This window comes from Cheilinus undulatus, linkage group 7 (assembly GCF_018320785.1).
Source record: "Cheilinus undulatus linkage group 7, ASM1832078v1, whole genome shotgun sequence".
Lineage (NCBI taxonomy): Eukaryota > Metazoa > Chordata > Actinopteri > Labriformes > Labridae > Cheilinus > Cheilinus undulatus.
In genome coordinates this window covers 46,713,477-46,719,476 of record NC_054871.1, presented here as the reverse complement: position 1 = coordinate 46,719,476, position 6,000 = coordinate 46,713,477, and the positions used below count along the sequence as shown (strand labels likewise).

Below are 6,000 nucleotides of genomic sequence, written 5' to 3'. Positions count from 1 at the left end.
TCTGGTTTTCTGTCTGTATGTGAGCTTCGATCCACACGTATCCGTTCAGTACACGTCTGTACCGTAGTCGTTATGTACAGAATCGGTACAGCACGAATACACGTAACTTTACACCCCTATTATTTATTAGGTTTAAGAGGCAGTGATTTAGTTTTTTAGCCTCAATCATCTTGTTTTGATGTTTAATAGTCTCTAGTAAACAGCATTTAGATGTTTACAGCCACCCTCTGGCAGCAATTCCACATCATAAACAGTTGAAAGCAATCAGGAAAGAAGATTTATAAGATGTGAGTAAAGTCACATGAAATCTTTGGTATCTAAAATTCAAGCCTTGTCCCAAATAATGCATCATAATACAAATAATGCATGCTTTGGAAATGTGAGAAGAAAATCAGAATATCTTGCCTTGATTAAGACATTTCAATTTTGCATTGAAGCTCCTGTTTCCCATTGAACACAGCCAAAATCCTCCCTATTGTGTCTCCTCTCAGGTGGACCTGTGCAGCATGTGTCCTACCTGGAAAAATGGGAGAAGAGAAGGTGAAATGAAGACTAACTGTTTGGAGAAGAAAGAGAAAAAGGAAGAAGACACAAAGCACAAGAAGACAGGATGGACCATCATCTGATCAGCTGTTCATTTGTTCACCTTAACTGATTAGTTCATGTTAGCGATGGCAGCTCGTCTTCTGCTTCTTCTTCTCTTGTTTTTTAAAGAGGACAGACATGGGGACGTGCTGGCTGTACGCCTGTTACAGGAAGAACAGAATTTAGGAGGAATATCAAGTGGAACGCAAGTTTTACGACATGCAGAGAACTTTTCTGGGAATTTAGAAGATTTGGAAATCCAGCTTCAAGATGCAAATGAAGGTGATAGAGCCCCCCAGAATGTGGCTTTTAGAGTTAATGACAGAAAACGTAATGATTCTGACATTAAGGACAACATAAGGAGGCAAACAGTCACGCTGAAACACCCCGAATCTGCTGCCAAATCCATAAAACCTAAACATAGCTCTGAACTCGCTCTGAACCGACAGAAAAGAAGCAATTTGACTAATGGAGAGCTTGATGGTGTAATTAATGCTCCCAGTCATGATGAGACGTACGCTCTTCAGACTGAGACGCACTCAGAGACAGGTGTGGCTGACGTCGAGCCTGAGGGGACGAGCGGAGGGTCTATCTGGGTCACGCAGGCCGAAGACGAGCCTCGATCTCGCCGCAGGAGGAGCTGGCTGTGGAACCAGTTCTTTGTGATCGAGGAGTACAGGGGGCCTGAGCCGGTGCTCATCGGACGGGTGAGTACAACGCAAGCAGCGAGAAAGCTTAATGTGGTTTTCTGGAGTTATATTTGGAGTGTTTGGAGCAATACAAATAGATTTAAAACATGACACCTCCACGGATTAAGTTTTCTTTACACAAAAGTTAATAATTCATCTTGTTTGCAGTATGAGGCTTCTTGTCTCCTTTATAAAACATCAAGCCTGCATAAATACTGAAGGAGGGGATTTCTACACGACTGCTTGGACGCCAAAAGGTTTAACAAGAAGGATAATTGATTTTTAAGGGAGTGGAAGTGAGTTTGCACCTCCACATGCTAACTTCAAAACTTTATAAGAGAAGAGATTAAAAAGTTTTTGTTTTATACCTTGTTTTATTAGCGTGGCGCTGCAGTGCTTAGCAAAATCCCCTCACAGGGGTTGTTGATAACCCTCAGTTATCAGTAATGCATTAAAAGTTTCCTAGATTCTGGCTTTCAAATAAGATAAAATGTAGCTGTAATGTAGGCTGAAATACAAAAAAATCCATATTAATCAAATGTGCACACCAGTCCTGAACACATTGGTAGATAATCTGTGTTGATGAATCCCTTATCCTCCTAACCAGCTGGCTCCTGCTCGTTCAGGGACATTAGCATCCAGAAACACCTCCAATAAACCACATGTGGTAACAGCACAACCCTTTAGAATCCACATGAATATTTCTACCTCCTCATAACATTGGCAAAGAGAGACAAGGAGCCTCACAACAGCCAAAATTAAACTAGTATCCTGTTTATTCTAAGATTTACATCCATGTTGGGCTTTGGAATACCAAGAGATAATCCTTAAAGGTATAGACCAGTGGTACTCAACATGTGGCTCTGGAGCTACATGTGGCTCTTTTGTGATTATTTGTGGCTATTTTATGTCTTTATTTGAAATATTATTCCCCCAGAAAACCTTAGAAAAGGGAAACTTTGACCTCTGATATTAATCACATTAATCAGTTTGTTTCCCAGACTAATACAGAAAGCTTCAATTGTCAAATAAATTGTCCCATTTTTGCCACATTTATCCATTTGCCATTAAAAAAACACTTTTTTCCCTACCGTTTTGCCCATTTTTGCTACTTCTCTTTGCCACTTTTTCACTTTTTTTGCCACTTTTTGCCCATTTAAGCTACCTTTTATCATTAAGTACCCCTTTGTCCCATTTTTTGCCCATTTTTGCTGCTTTTGTCCCATTTTACTCCTTTTTACCATTTTTTCATTTTTTCCCATTTAAGCTACCTCTTGCCATTAAATACCACTTGTTTCCTATTTTTTGCCCTATTTTGCCCCTCTTGACTGCTTTTTGCCCATTTAAGTCACTTTTTTCTCTTTTTTTTTTTTACTATGTTTTTTGGCACTTATTGGACCATTTTTGCACCTTTTCACTATTTTTTTTCCTCCACTTTTTGCTCATTGAGGCTACCTTTTGCCATTAAATACTACTTGTTTCCTCATTTTTGCAACTTCTTTTAGCCACTTTTATCCCATTTTTACCCTTTTTCACAATTTTTTGCCCATTTAAGCTACTTTTGCCATTAAATACCACTTGATTCCTATTTTTTGCCCTATTTTGCCACTCTTGACTGCTTTTTGCCCCCTTTAACTTTTTTTTTTTTTTTGTGCTACTTCAAGCCATTTTTGCCGTTTTTCACCACTTAGATTGTGGCTCTCGCAAAGGTATTTTTCAACAATTTGGCTCTTTGTTATAAATAAAAGGTAGTATTTGTAAGTAGACCTATTAAAGATAGTAAATAATCACCTAAATTTAGACACAGCACAAAAGTAAGGAAATTTGGTTGCAGAATTTAGGAGTGGAGAGGACAGAATGACCTGCCAGCAATCCTGACCTCAACCCCAGTGAACACTTCTAGGATCAGCTTGGGTGTGCTGTTTGTGCCGGAGTGACCAACACAACCAGATTTGCTGACTTGTGGCAGATGCTGGTGGATGATGAGATGGGATGCCATGGCAGTCATTGCTACCGGCACACACAGCAACTAAAATACAGGTCAGAAGAAGAGCAAAGCTATGTTTTTTTGCTAAGTAAAGCGATTTTGATTCCCTACTCTTCTTTAATAGAGAAATTTGGTCCAATTTTGGTAAAACTGCCACTATACGACAGCTATACCCGAGCTTAGCACTCCACCAGTGTGAGTCATTGCTACCTGGTTCTGCTACAACTAAACCCTGCCTGTAGCTACCGCCTTGTTTATCTCTAACTACGTTGAGTTTCCTGGTCCGTTCTAAGACCGGGCACAATCGTTTCAGATTGGCACTTTGCAAGATGGATCAGCATGATGATATGCTGGCCAGTCTATCTGCTTTGCAAGGTTAGAGATGTGGACTTTTTGGCCCAGCTCAGTAATAGGAGAAGGCCTTTAAGCTCCCAAACGATGCTTTAATTGGAACTATTTTGTCTTTTTTGTATCTTAAAAATAACACCAAAAATAGAAGAGCAAAAAACATCTTTCAAAGGCGACCCTGGGACTCAGAGAATCAACTCATCCATGAACGGACCTGGTAGAACTCCCTCATAACTGGCTGTCTTGACCTTAGCTGTCATTTCAATCCAACCAGAATCCCAGCAGTAATTACTACCATTGTGTCCTTTAAAAGCATGTTTGTGACAACATGAAGGTGAAAAGCTGTTAGCTCGTGGCTAATTCATCCCATTTATTCTTACTACAGCGGCTTCACTGCACACATGTAGGGATACTAATCTATAGTAAGACAGCAGTGGAAATGATGTATGGGCTGTTGTTTGCAAGTGATTTCCAATACTAGGTAGCAACTAAAGATGTATTTTTCATGCATAAGCACGGATAAGTGCAGTCACTTGGTGTCCGAATTCCCATAATGCATCATTCATGCAAAATTTAAACAGGGTCTAGGGTGAGGTTTTCATAGAGAAACAGCAAAACGGAAGCAGAAATTCTTCCACTATCCGGACCAGATAAATTATTTGTTTGTTCTCTTAGCGAGGGAGTTCCCTCAAAACAAAAGAAAACATGTTGTAAACTCTTTTGGGTCAGATTATGAAAGTCTTTCAGAAAACAAGCACCAAAGCACCAAAAGAAAGCATCATGGGTAAACAGAATAAATGAGTTTTCACCTGTGGACACCACATTTTCAGCTCTCTCCTGGATTGATAATCAAGCAGTGACTCTCCTGAAGCCTACTGCTGAATGTAAACTCTCCATCTTATCTGGAGGAGCTTCATTTATGAGGTCAGATGGAGTTCAGACTCAGGCTGCAGTAACTGATTCTTTCAGTTATCAAGTATTCTAGCAACTGTTCTGTCTGTTCATCAAGTACTCTGATTAAAATTTTTCATGTTCAGTATTTTTACCTCATTCAAGAGTAATGCTAGTAGACAAATGAGAAAGGAGATGGGTCTGTTAGATGAAATTCAACATGTTGCAGTGTGTGAACAGGCTGGTGACCAGCATGAGGAGTAGGTGCCAGGCTGTTGTGGCTGTGTATGGTTCTTTCACACGCTACTTCAGACTTCAGTCATCCAATCCATCAGACAACACCAAACAAGAGTTAATGGCAGAATCAGCTGTTTGGCATTAGCAGAGAAGATCTGGCAAATTTTTCATGGGGGCAACCCACATACTCAGCTCTGCTGCTCATCCTGCAAATGCATGTTCCTTACAATGTGGCACCATTTCAAAGGGGAATAAACAGGCTTCCCAACAATATAAGAGTTATTGCCAAGAAGCATTGTTACAACAAAGAAATAATCCACCGAACACTTACTTCTTTAATTCTTTTGCTCAGTTTATATACATCGATGGATCGTTACTCCCTTAGGGTATGTGCACTCTAGCACATTCATTCTTTAACCAATGAAAACAGAAGGTCAGTTTTCTGATGAGTAAATATGCCTTATGACGTGCTTTTTTAATGAACAGATTCCTTCATACAAAACATGAAGTAAAAAGTGCTGGAATTTTAAATGAAGCCTTGAGGCTTGACTGCTTTGTAATTTTTCCAGTCAAGTGTCCTGAATTACTGAAGGAATTGTCTCAGCCCTTCTTCAGTGAGAGAGAGGGGACAGTTTGAGAAAGGCTCACTGATACCACATTTCTTTGTACCAGGCTGTAAATATGTTTACTTCTCCAAAAAGTTTTGCATCTAAATATGGAATCTAATGGGCTTTTTTGGCTTCTGCAGCCAACGTCAAGTGGACACTTGAGGAACTGCAGTTCTTTGCTCTTCTGTGTTGGCTCTGTGAACCCGAACTCTTCAACCAAAGAGGATGCAGCTGGGTCGTTTCTGTCTGAGTAATCCGGCTCCTCTCACAGCACAAAAACATGCTTGCTAGGCTAAGTGGTGGCTCTAAATAACCCGTAGACGTGGGTGTGAATGGTTGTCTGTCTCTGGGAGTTAGCTCAGTGATGGACTGGTGACCTGTGCAGGATGTGTGCTAGATTACAGCCTAGTTTATCTGCTGTGACTAACCAAACCTTGTTTCCACAACAAGAATTTGTACACTCTTACATTGCACTAACCCTCATCTTGGTCATAAACCAACACTAAAAGGTGGAGTTAAAGCACTCCAGATCCCTGAATGGAATGAATAAATAATCACTTGAAGGCCTTGGAGTCTCTTTTACAAACCCAAAGTTTATATAACAGTTCTACCTTCAGTAGCATCCACAGCTTTGTATGCCATGGTACAGATTTTA

At 40.2% G+C, this 6,000-nt stretch overlaps 1 protein-coding gene across 1 annotated transcript in view; it reads left to right on the top strand.

Annotated features, from left to right (window-relative positions):
- The first annotated feature begins 1,171 nt into the window (after window positions 1–1,171).
- LOC121511715 (cadherin-24) overlaps window positions 1,172–6,000 on the top strand; it is a 95,774-nt gene continuing 90,945 nt past the window's right edge. The window contains exon 1 of the mRNA XM_041790479.1: window positions 1,172–1,292. The gene's annotated coding sequence lies outside the window, so the exon portion shown is untranslated. The remainder of the gene's footprint in view (window positions 1,293–6,000) is intronic.